Below are 21011 nucleotides of genomic sequence, written 5' to 3' on the forward strand. Positions count from 1 at the left end.
CTCTCTTTTTATTTCGACTTCATCAACCTCTTGGCTACAAGTATTTTATTAATCATGCATGACACGAAGCTCATAAAGAAAACAAATGGGTGTGATTGAAATGCAAATGGTAAACAGAAATCAACAAGTATAATTAGCGAGTAATGGAACAATAATAGGTGGAAGCTAAGATTATCAATTTCACCTCGGCTACAACTATAATTCTATGTGCTTTAATAATGCTATATCCCGAAATTCCCATTAAGATTATAACATCTTCCAAACAATTATGCCATTAGCTAAACCGTAACATATAATCAATCACATTCAACCTAAAATATTCACATTGGAATCTGCATCCCACAAACTAGGAGCTTTTAATTTCGAATATAAGTTGGAGGGGTAAAAAAAACTTACAAGCATAAGGTGAAACACCGCCATCTTCAGAGAGAATTTAGGGGTGCTCAACTCTGTATAGCTGGCACTAAGACCAATTCAAGCACTTATGGTGATTAGGCAAAGATCCATGGGAGATATGGACAAAACGATGAGCGAGTTCAATTTACATAATATCGGCTAGCATTTCATGTCTCCACCACTGTTAAGCACCCGACGTAAAAGGAATGCTTCACCCTGATCCCCGTTTGCCGACCTTCTCTCCAAACAGCATGCAGTCAGCTGCCTGAGTAATCTCTCAAGATAAGATTGTAAGCAGCCTTGCGAATCTTTCAAGTTGGGATTTGTTGATAAGACCATAGCATTTAACTGTGTCGGCCACAAGTTCACGTTGCGACTCTTCAAGAAGGTATCCAACAGAGGACTCCTGTGGAAGTTCATAAGCCAGCAGAGCAACACAGTCCTAAAAGCAAAACCAATTAAAACATTAGCTTCGGGTGCAACCAAAATACACAAGGATCTGGATCTAATTTTCTCAGCCTAAGCAGAGAGCGGAAGCAGGCCAGAAAACCATAAAACAAGGAAAGTTTTTCTCAGCCCAAGTAGACACTAGACATGCACTACAGACAAATAGCTTGTCAACTGCCTAAAAGCAAATACAATGAGAAAAGACAAGCTTATGTACATTTTAATTTTCCTAAAATATAGGCTAAAAAAAGCAAACAAAATTATATCAGATTGTATACGTGTCAGAATGAATTAATATAATTAAGAAATAAAGAAAAGTCAAATAATAGTCACGTCCCTAACATAATATTCATCATCTCATATTCTACAAGCAACTATCAATAGACCAAAGGGAAAGTAGAGGAAAAGGAATCATCTTAATAGTAATACCTGAAGTAAATCATCAAATCCAGCCAACCCAAAATATTTTCCAATTCAATCCTTCCATACTTTACAGCCTCTTCCAGTGCTCCCACCTACAAACAGGATGTACATTTATCTCATCTCAACGAAACTAGGCATCAACCGTCTGGTGCTGATATAGCAACACAAACAAAGAAGGATATACTACGCATTTCAGGAATCAAAGTTTAAACCTCACAAGCATGCAGAATTGAACAAACTTAGAAAGAAGGTTGTTATCATTCACCAAGTAATTTTCAGCCTTTATAGAGAGAACTAGGTACACATAAGGAAGTAATCCCTAAAAATCAGTAAAATTTCTAAGAATCGGTAACTAAATTAGTTCCTACTTTACAAGGCAACTCCTAGGAAGAAATCTGTCAATCTTAGGGATTCCAACACTCCCCCTCAAGCTGGAGTGTAGATATTTATCAAACCCAGCTTGCCAATAAGTTCCTCAAGCATGTTTCTGCTCAAGCTTTTGGTTAACAGGTCTGCAACTTGTTGTCTAGTAGGTAGGTAGGGTTTAGGGTACTTTTAGTTCTCCCATTAGTCTTTGTACCCATATTCCTTCGCATATATCATGGGATAGTGCTCGATACTCTGCTTCTGCACTGCTGCGTGCTACAACAGACTTTTTTTGCTTCTCCACGTCACAAGGTTACCCCAAACATAGCTACAGTAACCACTTGTAGAACGTCTTTCATTAACAAGCCCTATCCAGTCTGCATCGGTGTATACTTCCACATTCCGGTTGGTAGTTTTCTTGAAAAACAGGCCTTTACCAGGAGTCCCTTTTAGATACCTTAATATCCTGTACACAGCTTCCAGTTGCTTCTCCCTTGGAGCATGCATGTACTGACTAATAACACTCACACCAAAGGCTATGTTTGGATGGGTGTGAGATAGGTAGATAAGTGTCCCTACTAGTCGTTGATATCTCCCCCTGTCAACTTCTTCTCCATCATTATCAGTCCCAATTTAAGATTAAATTCCATAGGAGTTTCGGCTGGTTTGCAGCCTAACAAACCAACTTCAGATAGTAGATCAAAAACATATTTTCTTTGGGAGATAGAAATACCTGCCTTAGACCTTGCTACCTCCATTCCCCAAGTTATTGAGTTCGAATTCTGCACTAAGGAACTCTTTTAGCTTTTCACTTGAATTATCTCCTGTTAATATTATACCGTCCACATAAACAATTAGGATGCAGCATTTTCCACTTTCCGAGTGCTTATAAAACATGGTGTGGTCGGTTTGTCCTTGAACATAACTTCTACTGATCATAGCTTTGGCAAATCGGCTGAACCACGCCCTTGGAGATTGCCTCAGCCCATATAAGGACTTCTTCAACTTACACACTTTGCCTTCCTTTCTTCAAACCCGGGTGGGAAATCCACGTACACTTCCTCATTCAATTATCCATTGAGGAATGCATTTTTTACATCCAATTGAGTTAATGGCCAATCCAAGTTGACTGCTAGGGATAGAAGAACTCGAACGGTGTTTAACTTAGCAACCGGTGCAAATGTCTCATCGTAGTTAAGGCCATAGGTTCGTGTGAAGCCCTTAGCCACAAGCCGAGCCTTGTGTCAATCAATACTACCATCGAGTTTAAATTTTGTAGTGAAGATCCATTTGCACCCCTTTAGGTAGATCTGAGACTTCCCAAGTTTCATTGCTTTTTAGTGCCTTCATTTCTTCCATCACAGCTTGCCTCCACTCATTTGATTCAAGAGCTTCTTCTATATTTTTTGGAGTTTCTACAAATTCAACATTAGACACAAAAGTTTTGTAAGACTTAGACAAGTTTCCATAGGACACAAATCGAGAAATAGGGTGTTGAGTGCAATTCCTTGTGCCCTTTTGAATTGCAATTGGAAGATAGATGGATGGAGATGGAGGAGACACTTCTGTTTCAGAATAGTCCTCAGTTGGGGATAAAATTGACCCTACTATATCAATTTCAGGAGGATGCCCCCGCCGAGAGTAAACCGAACTTCTGGACGAATTTCTAGAGCCTATTCTTGTTGTCTTCCTATATCAGGTGGTTGCTGCTCCTCGGTGGTGTCAACCGTGTTAATTTCCTGCTGCATAGAGGAAATAGTGTCTAAATCTGGGATTACAATGGCACTCTGGTTATTAGGTTTGTTTGTGGTAGTAGTGGTAGGATCAGGTGGTATAATGAGAAGGGTATTAAGGGACTCATCTTTGTTGAATGTCTCCCCCTAAAGATGAGATACTGCAAAATATGGTTCATTCTCAAAAAAGACGTTGTCCCGAGAGACAAACATTCAGTGTAAGGTTGGTGAATAACACTTATAGCCTTTTTGTGTGGGGGAATAGCCAATGAAGGCGCAAGTGTGGGCATGAGGGTAAGTTTGGATTGATTGGGTTGATGATTATGGACAAAGGCTTTGCAATCGAATATTTTTTGTGGTAGATTGGGAACTCGAAATAAGGGACAAGCCTTTTGGAGGGTATTTAGAGGTGTTTGGAGATTTAGAACTTTTGATGGTAATCGGTTTATGAGATAGCAGGCAGTAAGGACAACCTCTCCCCACAAATATTTTGGTACACCCATGGTGAACATGAAGGCTCGAGCTACAAGTAGATGTCAATTTTTTCTCCTGGAGATCTCGTTTGTTGAGGGGTGTCAGGACGAGCTTTGGTGAATGATTCCTTGGTCAGAGAGATAAGGATTTAGGACATAGTTAAAATATTATCTCCCATTGTCAGTGCGAAGAGTAAGTATGGTAGAATTAAATTGGGTTCGAAACATTGAGTGAAAGTTTCGAAATATTTTGGGTGTTTCAGAGTTTTCTTTGAGAATGTAGACCCAACAAACCCTAGTGTAGTCATCAATGAAAGTTATAAACCACCTAGCCCCCGTAATATTTTTCACTCGGTTGGCTCCTTATAGGTCACTGTGGATTAATGAAAAAGGTTGGGATTGGATATATGATTTTAATGGGTATGGTACACGGGTAGTTTGGATAATTGGCAAATCTCACAGTTCAAGGAACTAACACTTTTATTTAGAAATAACAGTGGAAGATGTTTCTTCAAATACAAGAAGTTTGGATGCCCTAGTCTATGGTTCCATAACATAATTGTGTCCTCTTTTGAAGTAGATAGAGCCAATCCCTCTTGTGCACTGTCATTATTCCAAACATAGAGTCCATCATCGACTTTAGCAGTGCCAATCATCCTCCCCGATATCTGTACCACACAACCAAATGCGGAAAATTCAGCAAGAACATTTTCATCCTTGGTAAGTTTGTTGATTGAAAGTAAATTGTGAAACAAGTTTGGGACATGTAAGACTTTATCAAGAGAAAAATTCTTTGTTAGTTGTATCCGTGAATAAGAGCCATCAGCTATGCGGATTCGGGACTGATCATGGCAGGGTGTAGGTTTGAAACAAAGTGGAATTACCTGTCATGTGATCGGAAGCACCCGAATTGAGTATCCAAGAGGAATGGTTGTTAGATTCAAAAGCAATGTTGAGGGCAATACCTTGGGTAACTAAAGATCCATGAGAATTAGAAGTACCAAGCAACTTATGGAGACTCTCAAGTTGGGTTTTGGTTAGGTGAACATCGAGAGCATCATCTGCAGCATTAGAGTTATTAGAGGACAGCATTGCAGTCTTGTTATCCATATGGTTTTTTCTAGAATAGTTATGGAGTTTAAAGCATTTTTCCCTTGTATGACCAACACGGTTGTAGTGGTTACACCATGGACGAGTTGACCCTACATCATTCCCAGCTCGGTTTTCTGGAATTGCGTCCCTTGGAGATGAGGGCAGAAGTTTCAGCCGGACGGTGACCAAGGGCTGTCACTGTTTTAGATTCCTTTACGTCTCCCATTCATGACTCGGCACCAATTTTCCTCCCATCAAACTTCTGCAAATGCTTCACCAATGGTTGGTAGAGGAGTTCTACCCAAAATACGCCCACAGACTTCATCCAGCTCTAAGTTCAGCCCTGCTAGGAACTCAGAGTCGTTCCTTGTTGAGATGTGTCATAAACTTGGAGTGTTCCAAGCCTTCACCCCAGTCAGCCTCATAATACATGTCGAGTTCTTTTCATAGGATCTTCAGATTGTTGTAGTAATGAGTTACTTCGAGCGTCCCTTGTCGAATATCTTTTCATTTGAGTTGATCTCAAATACTTGCGAAGTGCTTCCTAAATCGGAGTAGTTCTCCTTGACTGCATCCCACATATCTTTCGTAGTCTTGAAAAGAAGATAAGTCCTGCTTATGTGGCTCTCCATCGAGTTGATTAGTCAAGCCATTACAATTTAGTTGTTGAGCTCCCATGTAGAATAAGTAAGATCTTCTATGGTTGGTCGTGGGATGTCTCCTATGTATTAGTTTTCCACGACCACGAATCACCATAAGAACGGATTGGGACCATTGTAAGAAGGTGTTTCCATTGAGAGGGTGATTTGTGATTATAAGGGAGGAGTTAAGGTCATCTTGAGTGACTACCTGATTGGTATTTGGAGGAACTTGTGAAGTTCCTGGTTTGAACTGGGTTTCGTCAACCATGGGAGGAAAGGGAGGCATTTTGTGAGAGAAATCAGAGTTGAAAGAGAAGGATCGAAAGAGATGGATCGGGATAATTCTAGCACTCTGATACCATGAATAAACTTAGAAAGAAGGTTGTTATCATTCACTAAGTAATTTACAGCCTCTATAGAGAGAACTAAGTACACATAAGTAATCCCTAAAAATAAGTAAAATTCTTTAAGAATCAGTAACTAAATTAGTTCCTACTTTTTTTTTTATAGAAGTTGGAGGTCTAGTTAAAAACTCCCTTCATATTCTTCCACATACTTAGAAGTATGTTGAAGAACATTGGAAGCGAGAAAAGAGTACCTCATATTTTATTAAATAGAAGACCAAGTACAAGTGGTAACACCAAACCCTCAAAGGGGAATAAAAACCAGTACAGACCGTATCACCTAAAAATCTTACATCTTCAAACAAAAAGCCCCTAAGACAATAACCGTATTTCTAAAATACACCTCAAGATGTAAGATAACATAGCAAAACAAAAACCAACAATTACAACCACAAACTAAAAAACACCTCTGAATACAGCTGTCGAATAATCACAGTCCAATTGGAGGAACAAGTTCTAAAGAGATATCGCAATCTTCAGGGACCCAAAAATTAGGTTTGAAGGAAGGGTCAACTTCATGCACCAAGATTTTGAATAAATTATCCCCGACCTTCAACTCTAACAACTCATCAATTCTCCCTTGAGCATTTGTGAGTATTTGAATTTTAGCCCGGTCAAAAGACGAAGGGAACTCACAACTGTTATCAATTCCTACTTTACAAGGCGACTCCTAGGACTAAGGAAAGAAATATGTCCTTATTCTTAGGGATTCCAACAAGAATTTTAGGGACCATTTGATTTCAGGAAACATAGATCGTTCTTGTTTTCATTTTCTTTGAAAATGGAGAACACAAAAGAAAACATGTTTTGTTGAAAATTTTAAAAATTGTAGAGACAGTAAAAGAGAAAATAATGCTTCTTGTGTAATTTATTTATCAACCATGTGGGTATATATACAAGTATAAAGTTCCTATAATAGGTAAAGTACCATCCTACATTAATTACAATATATTAATCCTAAGATTTAGCCTACAAATTTGTTACACTCCCCCTCAAGTTGGAGCATAGATATTAATCATGCCCAGCTTGTTATATAGATAATTAATTTGGACCACATTAAGAGCCTTTGTGAAAACACCTCCTAGTTGTTCTTCAATTTTCACGTAGTACTAATCAAGCCATGTTGGACTTTTTCACTAATGAAATGACAATCAATCTCAATGTTTTTCATTCGTTCATGAAAGATAAAATTAGAAGCAACGTGAAGCGCAGCTTGATTATCACACCAGCTCTCACTGCAGGTACTGAAACCTTATTTCCTACAGAGCTAATATACCCAAATGATTTAACGCACAAACTTGGCCATAGCTCAGCATTCAGCTTCCGCACTTGATCGTAAGACCACATTTTGTTTCTTACACTTCCATGAAATCAAATTCCTCCAAAAACACAAAATATCATGAAGTAGATCCACTATCTTCCTTACATCCTGCCCAATCCAAATTTGAAAAACATTTGATCCTAGCATGACTATGATTGCCATATAGAACTCAACGTTAAAGAGCACTTTTCAAATAATGCAAAAATTGTTCTACCACCTTCCAATGATCAACATTTGGAGATGACATATATTGGTTCATCACACTTACCAGATAAGCAATACCAAGATGTGTCACAGTAAGATAATTCAACTTTCCAATAGGTTTCTCTACCTATCAGGATCTACAAGTAATTAACCTCTTGATTAATTGTAAATTAGGAACCACTGGAATACTTCAGCACCCAATTTTCTCGACTCTGATAGTAAATCAAGCACCAACTTCCTCTGAGACAAGAAGATTCTCATCTTACGGATGTTATCTTCAACTCCCGAGAAATAATTTAACATACCCATGCTAGAGTTGTCTTGTAAAATACCTAATCCACCCTCTTATTTTTTCTTTCACGTCTTTTTCTTTCAATTTCCCGGTACATAGCCAATCTATATTTACTCCAATGCTAGATTTGTCTTGTAAAATGCCTACTTCAAGCTAGCTTGTGAAACCAGATCAAAGCAACTGAATATCTTTGTACAAGCTTGTATGAACTATCAATTTTTTATTATAGGCATCTATCTAAATACTAATTGACAATGGCATAGGCTCCTTTATATTCAACAAAGATACCCCAGGCATATCAACTTCGGGATTTACGTTATCACCAACTAAAATTAACCTATCATGTGGTATACACATCACACAGAAGCATAAGAAGCCTATCATGTAATGCCTGCAACAGAATCACCAGGCTTGTGCAGATACAAAGTCAAATTTTCTTATACATAAAAATTAGCTAACCCTATTCCCATATGTAAGGAATAGGATGAGGGGGAGGTAGGATAGTAGGTTGCCCCCAACGCCAGGTTGAGAGCAGCTTCCGTGGAAGACCTCTGACAGTCAGAATTATGAATTGCCTACCGTGGGACTCGATCCCACGACCACAAGGTTAAGAGCCTTGCGCTTTACCAACTGAGCTGGACGGGGCAATTTTCTTATACATATCCTACCTAAATTAGCAATTAGTTTTAAGTTTTAATGTTCACAGGTGATTTTGATATGATGTCAAGTTGTTTCTTTGCACATATGTTATTTGGTGCTAGTAGTTTGTTCCTTCGTAATTGTTGTCCATGCAGTAAAAACCATTAGTTTTAATGGTCTTGGTGGTGGGGGGTTAAGTAGTATTGTAACAAGCATTTAAGTTTGGAATTTCAAGTTTGTCTTTTCAGAATATATCTCCCAATATATCAAAAACTAGAATTTGGGTTAGAACTTACAAGATGTGAAAAAGACAAGTAATCAAGTATACCAAGCAAGTTATTTTCCATAAGATTTTTAAAAATTATGAATCAGTATTCCTGTAATTAGTGCCTCTTCATAAAAAAATACAATTATCACTAGAATAGGCTAATATACATGAAAGAAAATGTACCCGAATCAATTCAATAAATTTTTGGCAGTGCAGCAGAAAACATGTAGCAGATTTGTCATCCTGCATGTAGCATAACATAAAAAAAAGATGAATTAATTCAAAGCAGTGAAACTATTTCATGGAATAATGATCAAGTGGACCGCCTCAACACTTTCTTCAACATTTAAAACTTACGTGCAGCAGAGTTTTGTATCTAATATAACAAACATAAGTAGCAAACCACCATAAAACAAGAAATATCATAAATGTGTGACTGATATCGAAGGCAACCTTAAGGTTTGAGGAGAGCAATTAGGATTTTTTTATGTTAATGTAACCTTCTGCTTTGAAAGCATAATAATTCGCAATTCTCTTTTTCTCTTGCAGAGGGATGAAATGGCATGAACATAAACATATACCCAGTTTAAACATTGCTATCCCAACCAGTCCTGAAAAGCTACCAAAAAGTGTCTTCTTCCTTCACCCCACATCCCCACTCCAAAAAAAAAATAGAAGATTGTTTTTCCAAATCAGCAATTATGTATGTATTAGCCAATATCCATGTACGTAATAACCTCTACCATAGCATATGGACCGATGAAAACAGAAAAAAGGAAAGACGAATTATTAATGTAAAAGGAAAGAATGCAAGTTAAATTCGACTTTAACAATACAGGACTGAGGACACTCCTTCAGTTCCTAATGGTCAAAACAATAAGGAAGATCTAGTAAACCAAGATTATGGTGCAATGGCAAAGGACTTGAATTGAAATAAAACCTCGGATGACACCATATCCAACTAGAGGTGTAAATGATACAGTTGTTCTCACAAGCTATTCAAGTCCAACTTGAAAAAGAATTTGAATTTGATTTGGCAACCATTTTTTTTTATAGGAATATTAGGCCTCATTAAAAACCCCCTTCATGATTAATGGAACTCTGAAAAAGTTTCTTAATCAGCGGAAGGAGGAAAAGAGTGCCTTGGATTTTATTAATAATAAACTTAATACAATATATTACAAAAACCTAAAACTCCTTGAAGGAAATCGACAACCTAAATAGTTACAACCTTAAAAACAACATAAATATTAACCAATTCCAGCCTTAGCTAGAGCGTCTGCCACTAGGTTAGCTGCCCTATTAACCCATCTAATAACACCTTCACACAGTCTAAGCTTTTCAATAATATCTTTAACAATGTAAGCATAAACAGCAGGACATGAAACGAAATCCCTAACCCAGTCAACTGCCACCCTGCAGTCACTCTCAATTATCAACCGATCCTTTAATTTGTGTCGTATAGTGTGAAAGAAAGATAAGCCCTTTAGGATAGATTTCAATTCCATCAAAGTAGGAGGACCAGGACCTGCGGATTCCTTGTAAGAGTCAATGATTGTCCCGTTATCATCTCTCAAAACACCACCTATCCCACTTCTCTTCCAGTCAGTAGTAGTAGCAGCATCGACATTTAATTTGATGAAGCCCTTTGGGGGAGGGGACCAATTAATCACAGTTGCAATCAGTTTGGAGTTAGGAGAACAAGAATCCCCTAAGGAAGGATCTGAAATAAGCAAATCCTTAGAGATCGAAACCTGTTTGTACTTAGCTAAGTACCATGAAGCTAGCCTGAATCTAGCTAAAACGAAGAGTTCTGCTTGATCTACCTTTCCTCCTTCAAAAACAATATAATTTCTGAATTTCCAAATTGTCCATAGGACACCCCTGGAATAAATGACCATATGGTTGAATTAATCCTCAAATCAGCCCATGCTAGGAGAAATATTTTTGCATCAACATGAAAGACAGATTGAATGTTCCAGAACCTAATGAATTTATTCCAAATGCTCCAAACCACCGAACAAGTAAAAAATAAATGGGAGGGTGTCTCATCAAACTGCTTGCAAAAAGGACACAACAAGTCATCTATACCCATCATACCTCTTTTAACAAGAGTTGACTTCACTGCCAACTTCTGTAGAACAACTTGCCATACAAATGTCTCCACTCTTGGAGGCAGTAATCCACTCCAAACAACATTCTTCCAGAAATTAACATCTGATGAACTTGAGGTCCCTGAATAACACTAACTAACACAAGATTTCACAGTAAATACCCCATCTCCAGTGCCTTTCCAGACCAGTACGTCAGATGAATCAACCGAAAGGGAAATATTTGAAATAATTGTCATCAAATTAGACCACTGCTCATATTCCCAATCATTCAATTCCCTTCTTAAATGTATATCCCAAAACCAGCTGCCTGAGCTAAAATCACCAAACTCAGATAATTTTCCAATTTTGTTTAAGGAAATGGAAAACAATCTCGGAAAAATGATCTTTAATGGTTGATCCATTGCCCAAACATCTTGCCAAAATCGAATGCTACCCCATCGCCAACTTGAACAGAATAGTTGCTTCTAATTTTACAGCCAGTAGGGTCTATTCTGTAATGATTGTTCACCACAGATCTCCAAATCCATGAAAATTTGAGTGTAACCTTATTGTCAAATAGCAGTAAAGAAGAGTCTAAATTGTATTTAGAACAAATCAATCTCCTCCATTCTGCATTTCTTTCATTAGCAAACCTCCAAGACCATTTTTCTTATAAAGCTCTGTTTACCTTGTCAATGTTTGGAACCCCCAATCCACCTTTGAATTTCGGTTTGCACACATTGGGCCAACCCACCCAATGAATCTTGTTCTGACCATTTCTTCCGCCCCATAAGAAGTTGGACATAATAGAATTGATTGACTTGTACACCGAAGCCGGAACTTTAAACAATGACAAATAGTATGTAGGAAGCGAGCATAAGACTGAATTAATTAAAACTAACCCCCCTGCCATAGAAAGAGAGGATGCCTTCCAACCTGCCAACTTCTTGTTGAAACTATGAACCACTGGATCCCATAGGGCAGAAGAATTTCTTTGTGCTCCCAGAGGTAGTCCTAAGTATTCTGAAGGAAAGCTACCAACAGTACAATCCATCGAATTTGCCCAATCTCTTATTTCCTCTTCATTCATATTCACCCCAAATAGTTTTGACTTCTTTAAGTTCAACTGGAGACCAGATATAACTTCGAAGACTCGAAGTACTCTCTTCACGTTCATAACCTGCTTCTTAGATGCACCACATAATATTATTAGGTCATCAGCAAATTGAAGGTGGGATAATTTGAAAGTTCCCTTCTCCCTGCTAATAACCATACCCGAAAATAACCCTTCTGAAACAGCCCTACGAAGCAAAAGATTAAGGAGTTCCCCAACTATGTTAAATAACATAGGAGACAAAGAGCAACCTTGACGAATACCCTTTGCCATTGGGAATTCCTCTGTAGGAACCCCATTAACCAAAACTGATATAGAAGTTGTTGTGACGCATTTCAAGATCCAGCTAATCCATGTAGAACCAAAGTCCATTTTCCTCATTACTCTGAAAAGAATAGGCCAGTCAACTGTGTCATATGCCTTTTTAAAATCCACTTTAAAAACACAACCCTTTAAACCTTTCTTCCTCCAAAAATCAATTCCCTCATTAGCAATTAAAGAGCAGTCCAAAATTTGTCGACCTGTGATGAAAGCAAATTGAGAAGGACTGATAATGTCTGAAATGCAGCTCCTTAACCTCCTTGATAAACACTTAGATAAAATCTTATATAGCCCACCTTCTAAACTTATAGGTCTATAATCATCGAGGCCACCAGCATTCGAAATCTTTGGAATAAGAGTATTGAATGTATGGTTTACACCATGTTCCCAATCTTTTCCCAAATAGAAATTTCGAAAGAAAATCGTAATATCTTCCTTTAAAACAGGCCAGAACCTCTTGAAAAATCCCAAATTTAAACCATCCGGCCCTGGGGCTTTATTACTGTCACAAGACTTCAAGGTTTCCCAAATCTCATATTCAGAAAATTCTCTCTGTAACAACTGATTCTGATCCAGTGTAATTTTGCTAAAATCCAGCCTTATGTCATCAATTTCCAGAGTTGAACGCTCATTGTAAATTTTGAAGAAGTAATCCCTAACTGCTGCCTTTATTGCAATCGGATCCTGAATCGTAATTCCCCCAAAATTCAGTGCATTCAATGCATTTTGCTTCTTTCTAACTGTAGCACAAGTATGAAAGTATCTTGTGTTGCGGTCCCCATCTTTAATCCATTTTGATCTAGAATACTGGAAACCGATCTGCTCCAGAATTTTAAGCAGTTTCCACAATTCTGCTCTGTGAGAGTTCAAATCTGCTATTAATTCTGTCTGAAACACCATGCTGCTGCTGTTGGACAGCCTCTAACTTTTGAATTTTCTCTTCTAAATCAGAAATCAAAGCTTTTGGATACTGATCTCTTCTCCCAACCCAGTTCTTAATTGCACCTTTGGCATTCTTCAAAATATTAAAAACACCCACTTTCCTTTGAGTTTTCTTACTGTTTTGAACGGATGACTTAATCAAGTCCTCAAAACCTTTCTCATCCATCAAGTAATTGAATAATTTGAAAGGTTTTTTACCCAATCTACACCCCTATTCTGAAGAATTATAACATTGTGATCTGACACAGACCTTGGAAGAATGGACTGAACTATATCCGGGAATGCTGCCAAAAACTGACTATCAACAAGAAAACGATCCAGTCTTACAAAGGTTGGATTATCTTGTTTATTTGTCCAAAAAATCTGCCTCCAGTCATAGGTAAATCAATAAGACCAGATTGTAGGATAAACTGACTGAAAAGATTCATAGAATTTCTGTTCTGCCCTCTGCCAATCTTCTCTTCTTCATACAAGTAAGCATTGAAGTCCCCTCCTACACAAATCGGACAATTCTGATCTCTTAGAAAAAGACTTAGTTCTTCAAAAAAACTTGTCTTCTCCTCCTCCACCGAAGGACCATAAACAAGCACCTTAGTACCCAATTCAAATGGCCCTCGATCTTTCCATTCATAACATATTTTTAATATATCTTGTAATATTAAATTACTTTACATACTCTTAAACGTAAGCCATTTTTCTCCAAACCCTATCAATGTTGTGGTCCTCTGTTTTCCAGCTCTCCTTCCAACCCTCGTGTCCTCCCGATTGAGTTGTTCATTGTGCTTCTAATTCATTTGTTCAGGTTCAAGCTCTAAAGCATGAGATTGTCAAACAGTGTTGAGAAATGGGTCATGACTAGCAAATTGGCAATGGGAAATTCACTAGGAACAGCTCCTTTTATTCTACATTATTCTATTTCCTTACTTTTAGCCCTTTCTCCATCTCCATATCATTTTTAATCACTGTGAATTCTTTATGGCTTTGCAGTTTTTATCGATAATAGGATTGGCCTTTGTTTTGAAAAGCCGACATATTCTGTTCCAGTTTGTAGAACCATCACCTTTAGGATTACACATTAAAATTTCAGCATTCCAAAGTTCTTCAAAAAATTTATATGCGATCACTTAATTTGAGCTCAAGTAGGAATTAATCATGCTTAATTGAGTTCAAGCTTGAGTACAAGAATCTGTAAACTAGCTTAATCAAGCTTAAGTACAAGAATCTGCAAATGAGCTTAGTCAAGCTCAAGCTTAAACAGTTCAACTACATCTTGAGGATAGAAAATGATATTTGATCGAGCTTGCACCAAGTATCGAGCCCTGAGTTTAGAATCAAACTAGAGTCCGTGCTTGCCACTATTTGGGCTCATCTCGATTACACTCCTAGTTCAAACCCTGGAAATCTATTCCCCCACCCCTTTTTATTAATTTAAAAATACCTAAAACAAAAAAAATAAAAATAAACAAAGAATTAAGAGAGAGAGAGAGAAGAAGAAGAAATATAGAAATGCTTTAACAGAAAAAAGAAACAAAGTTCTAGAATGACATTAAATGAGCTCAATACAAGTCCCATTCACATTCATTGACAGCATAACTTATTCCTCTTATGGCAATCAATATATGTTTCCACCACAGTATGATTGTGTACACCTGAACAATTTGCGGATACCAATCACGTAGTTTGCTAATTGCTGCATCAATCTCACCATTCCTGATTAGCTTCATTGGCAACGAAAAAATACATTAAGCACTAATTTAACTAGAATACCAGAGAAAAGTATGATTCTAGTTGTCCCCTCGAAATTAAAAAACAATTCCACCACTTGTAACAAGAGTTCTAGTTAATACCCAACTTTAAACACCTTATCCTCAATCATATATCTGAGTTCTAGTTAATACTCAAGTTCAAACACACTATTTATGTTACCACTATAATATAAAAATGTGAAACGTCAAACAATTACAAACCTGTCGTAGAATCTTTCTTTGATTTAGTGCATACAATATCCTGCTCGTCAAAGCCATTTTCTTCAGTATATAGATGGGGGGTATGGGCTTTTACTAGCCAAATCAAATGAATTGAGTGTATCTTCATAGCCATAATGTAGCAAGTAAGACCGGACAAGTCTGTTCAAAATATTAAAAAAGGTATATGTTAAAATACACAAATATGCCATACCATACTAATAATTAAATCTAATGAGATAAAAGCATGAGTTATCTCAAGTCAACTTTTACAACCACCCAAAGAGAGACAGAACCTCAAGTTGAGGTGGTCCTCAACATGAGGCTCTACAACTAAAAATCTATTCTTTGGATCTTTAAGTTCCAGCCAAGAATAAATACAATCATTTGTAATTTGTATGCACATACTTTTATTTCATTTAATAGTATAACACTTTACCCGCCAAGTTAAAAAATTTAACTTCTATTCATGGTGGTTCTGGTGCTTCGATCCTTTTCAGAGTCCTCCAATGTGCTCTAGCCAAGAAAAAATCCAATTACATGCAACTTGTATGCATACTTTCATTTATAGTATGAGACTTTATTCCCAAAGTATTAAAAATTTTAACTTCTATTCATGGTGATGAGTGGTTCTGGTGCTTCGAACCTTTTAAGAGTCATCCAATGTGCTCTTAATCTGTGAGCTAGCACAAGGTTGAAGACAGACAACTATTATCAGGAAGCAACAGCTTGTCATTGGTATTCTCATCATTGTCTAGACCAGAATCTTATTGTACAGCAATTAATACATAATCATAAAAGCAGTAACTCAAATTTAAAGATTTCACACTTTTCTTAAACCAAAACATCAAATCATCAGATGGTAATCAGACAAGCATGAAGCAGAAAATGCTTTTAGTGGCAAAAGAAAAACTCACCCATAACTAATATTTGATGGTAGAGATATCTTGTCAATAGTCATATGTTGCTTCAACCTCTCTTGAGCTTCATATTCCTGATACACAGCAACAAAAATATAAATCTTTAGAAAAACTAACCGTCAGGAAATCCCTTGTAGACTGAGAGGACCAAGATATAATGAAACTTAGATTGCCAAACATTTATTAAAAATAAAGCATGATGCAGAATAAGGAAGCATAACTTGCCTTCAGATCAAAAGCAAATTTCTTTTGCCCAAAGTTGACATGAACCCTGCACAATTTGATATAAAAGTCATACCAATAACTTAAAGTTAAAACCAGACAATATCTATTTTCATTTGATGAAACCGTGAAATATATCAGCACAATCGGCAAGAAAAAATGAAACAAGTGGATGAGATGCATCAAATTGCATTTAGGAGCTCATAACAACCAAGGCATTGGTTGCCCATGATCATAAAGGACAATCTTAGCGCACATTGAATGAGAAGATTTCATACGACTTTTATACTAAAATTTTTATGACGGATAATATTTTCAACATATAAAGACCAAAATCATAAACATGTACTTCTACCATGATACCACAAAATTGCCCATTCTCCAAGTTTCAAAATATACCTGCCTCTCACAATGTGTCATGGGCCAAATCTATGTTGTGAAAGGCCGTTAAATTATGGCATATTGATACATCAATATAAAGTGCACTACTAGTCCAAGGATACACCTCTCAACAAGCGGAGTAGCATGCAGCAACCAATTACTCAATTACAGCAGTGGAAGTTTTGGAAGGTGACTCGCATATGATAATTGATTTTGAAGTTGGAGGTTCGGATGGTCTGTGACGACAAGACGAGCAATAAGTAGCAAAAAGGCGGATTGAGTGTTTTTGAAGCTTGCTTCTCTGCACTCTTATCATGTGGAAGCTCATGACTTTTGTGTTAGATTTTGGCTTCTATGGATCAGCTGATATTTTGGCTTCTATTATAGTTGTCTTGTTTGTGGTCTCTTTCGGGCCAAGTTCAGGCTTTAAGTCTGGTCAGTCATATTAGAGGCTGTTGTTGAAGCTAAGTTGGATTAGGCTGAGTTAGTGTTGTTGTTTAGGGTTGTTTTTTATTGTTTTTGGTGTTCTGTTTATGTTGGAGGTGGCTCTCTGGACGTATCTTGTATTTTCATATGATTAATGAAATCTTAAGGCACTCTTTTTCTCCTTCAGTTGATTAAGGAGCTTCTCTATAAGCTCCTTTAATCAAGAAGGGGGTTTTTAACGAGGCCTTCATTTCCTATCTTCTGCTGATTAAGGAGCTTCTCTATAAACTCCTTTAATCAAGGGGGTTTTTAACGAGGCCTTCATTTCCTATAAAAAAAAGTTTAATAATTTATGCTCTTGTACAAGCAGCATTTAAGCTCAATTTCAGTTTAATAATTCATGTTCTTGCTCAAGCAGCATTCAAGCTCAGTTTCATCTCTGGAAATTTTATTTCAACTTAAATCAATATAGTTTCGAACTCACTGTTGTATCCCACTACCATGAATAAGCTTGTACAATCTCCAGCAAGAAAAATAACATTCGTCTCTAGAAAGAAAAGCAATCAACTTACAACCTAAGAGCAATTTTAAGAACAGAATAATCTACGTTCTTGCTCAAGCAGTAGCATTCAAGCTCAATTCATCTCTGGAAATTTTATTTCAACTTAAAGCAAGGTCCTCCTGTGCGCAGAGTTATTAGCTATTAAACAAGGCATCTCTATGTTCTTCGATTTTGAAGTTAGCAAGAAGAATAGGTTGATCGTTGAGAGTGATTGTAAGACAGCTATAGACTGGGTAAAAGACCCTCTACTATGTCCCGGACCTTTCTTGGATCTGGTTAGAGATATTGTATCAGTTATTAGAGAACTGACAATTGTACTTCGTTGTGTTAATGTGAAAGCCGACGAACTAGCAAAACAAGGAATAGGGTATAGGTTTCTGTCCTTTAGGAGGCTAGGGATCATGGGGCTGGTTACTGGTTGTAGATGGAGTGTGGGATTTTCCTTTTTTTGGAGAGGTTTTATGATGATTTTTGTATTTGATTCCCTTGTAATTGATTTCTTGTGGTAATAAAATCCGAGGTACTCTTTTCCTCCTTCTGCTACTTCTCGGATAACTTTATAGTATTCCGAAAAGCATGAAGGGGGTTTTTAACAAGACTTCCAATTCTTATAAAAAAAAAATCGACTTAAAGCCATATAGTTTGTAACTCGCTACTGTATTCCCACCACCACGAAATAAGCTTGTACAATCTCCAGCAAGAAAAATAACATTTGTCTCTCTAGAAAGAATAAGCTATCAACTCACAAACTAAGAGCAATTTTTAGAACAAAAAATTTATGTTCTTTCTCAAGCATCAGCCAAGCTCATTTCCTCTGGAGATTTTAATTAAACTAAAAGCCATATAGTTTGTATCTCACTGTTGTATCCCCACTATCACGAAATAAGCTTGTACAATCTCAAGCAAGAAAATTTACTAAATTTGTCTCTCTGGAAAGAATAAATGATCAACTCACAACCTAAGAGCAATTTTAAGCCAAATCTATCCCTCAATGTAGCTTTACCGGATCATGGCCAATGCCAGAAACAAAAGTGCCATAACTAGCACATCACCATTCATTTATTGAAAAGAAACCTCAATGTATCATGAAGCAGAATAATAACACATTCAATTAGCTAAATGTGAGGAAAGTATAGAGTGAAATGATATCTCCATTATTCTTATTCTTCACTCAAATCAATTATTGGTCATTTATCAAAACATATAAAAAAGAAGGTATGCATACTCCTCATTTTGGCTGTGAGCTGCAATTGTAGGATACAAGCGACCCTTCATTTCCTTCTCCTTGCAAGCCGTTCCAACTAACACCCCATTTTTACTGGCATCCACATAAACAGAATGCAAAACCGTGAGAATCATCAGACAAGAATATACCTTAAAAATCAAGGAACTTAGAAGCCCTAGGACAAATATAATACGTGAAAAAGAATTCTTGTGAAGCATAGTTAATGCCACCACCAACAGTATCTCCTGTTGTATATGGGGCCAAAAGCATCTCCCTTTCCTTGTCCATGGTATAGCAATCCATCATCACCGTGATATCCACAACTGTTTACTTCCCATCTGCCACAGTCAAGAAGAATACCTTGATATTACATATAAGTGAAGACAAATAATACAAGTTCTCAGAAAATTAACAAATACCAATCAAGAACTCAAAAGCTATCATATTCAATATGTTTCTTCTCTACTAACATGAACTTTTGTTGCTGGCAGTATTAAAACCAAAATTTAAAATCTATAAAAATATTACTTTCAAAGAGAGGAACAAGAAAACTAATTCTCCTTTTGTTTTCTTCCTGCACGTTCTCAAGCAGTAGAAAGACACTCTCTCACCTAGAAGGCGTTTACTCTCCTTCTTCATTTCTCTCAATATCAAGAACCTTTCTTCATATCAAATAAAAATGCAACTTAACCGAATTAACAACAGAAAAGCCTCCACACAAGATCATACCTTTTTCTTACTCCAATGAAGTGCAGCAGTGTCACTTCAAATAATTTACTATTTTCCTTTTTTCCCATAAATTAACATATGTTCACTTACTAAGAGCTCATCTTCTTTCTCTTTCTTTCCCTCATTTTTCAACTCAAAAACACTAGTTAAAACGAGAAGGAAAGAAACAAGACGCTACCAAGATTTTATGCAATTTCGCCCATTCTCAAGCAACAATACACAATCATATACCGTGTTAAAGTGCAATAAAGGAGGAAACAGACACATAGAGTGATTCTTTTAACAAAAATTCATTGCTTTTCTTTTCCTCTTGTTGATTCATAAACAACTGATTCCACATACGCACGCGCATTCCCCTTTCAACAACCAACGTTAAACAATTTAAAACAACAGAACTCTTAACTATGAACTATAATAGTCACCAACACTTCAATTAAAACTGCTTTCCATCAAAACATTATTGAAGTATAAAAAACCCTAGCTTACCCGGGCTGCCTCCGCATCTTGAAGCCTTCATTGGTGAATCCAATGGCAATTTGTCCCTTAGCACCGGCGTCCTTCACATAAATCTCGAAGTAATAAAGCAGACGCTTCACTGGAGCCGGCTTATTAGCTTGAACCACACCTACGTCGTGGCCATGGAGACTGACACTCGTATACCTCACCGACAATTTATCAGGCGCCACCACCAAGAACCCTCCCGAGCTATTGATCGTGTTGAGCTCTTTAGGAGCCTCCTCGTCATCCTCCTCCATCTCCGTCGGAGCCTTAGACGAGCCGACACGAGCCAGCTCTAAGAAGTATAAGCCAAGATCTCGGTTTATGCTATCGAAACTGTTGATCTTCCCGTTGTTGCTTTCGCCATTGTTACTATTACTGGGGTTCATTTTTATCAAAGCCTAAACTGTGAAACCCTAAAAAAATAAAACAATCATTTCAAATTTTTTTCTTTTTGCCCCTAAAATAGTCTTACTTGAAAAGAAAAATTTCAGATGGAAATGTTTTTTTATTTCGATTAATAATAAAATTATGATAATTGCTATCACCAAAATAAAAATAGGGCAAATTTACAAAATTGACAATTGAATTTTGTTCTCTCTTATTTCACTTATAACGTTTTAAATTTTTTTCAGTTTTCTTAATGAACTTAATAAATTGTGTTTTTTGGTCACTTGACTGTTAAATAATTAATATCGTTAAAATGGACGGTCATATAGATATAAAATGATGTCGTTTTGGTAAAAAAATTATTTTATTAAAACAACGTCGTTTTTAACACATGTTAAATGATTCGAACCAAAACGGAAGAGAAGATGAAGCCTATAGGGATGCCCTGGATCCAGCAAGGATAGTCCCCAGTCCCCTTGAGCAATTTGAGATCGTGCCATTGATTGATTTGAAGATTGAAAACTT

General features: G+C 37.0%; 1 pseudogene; it reads right to left on the reverse strand.

The window, feature by feature from the left end:
- Positions 1 to 254: 254 nt before the first annotated feature.
- On the reverse strand, positions 255 to 20593 carry LOC120169096 (annotated as a pseudogene).
- Between the last annotated feature and the right edge of the window lie 418 nt (positions 20594 to 21011).

This window comes from Hibiscus syriacus, unplaced genomic scaffold (genome assembly GCF_006381635.1).
Source record: "Hibiscus syriacus cultivar Baekdansim isolate YM2019G1 unplaced genomic scaffold, ASM638163v2 tig00111745_pilon, whole genome shotgun sequence".
NCBI lineage: Eukaryota > Viridiplantae > Streptophyta > Magnoliopsida > Malvales > Malvaceae > Hibiscus > Hibiscus syriacus.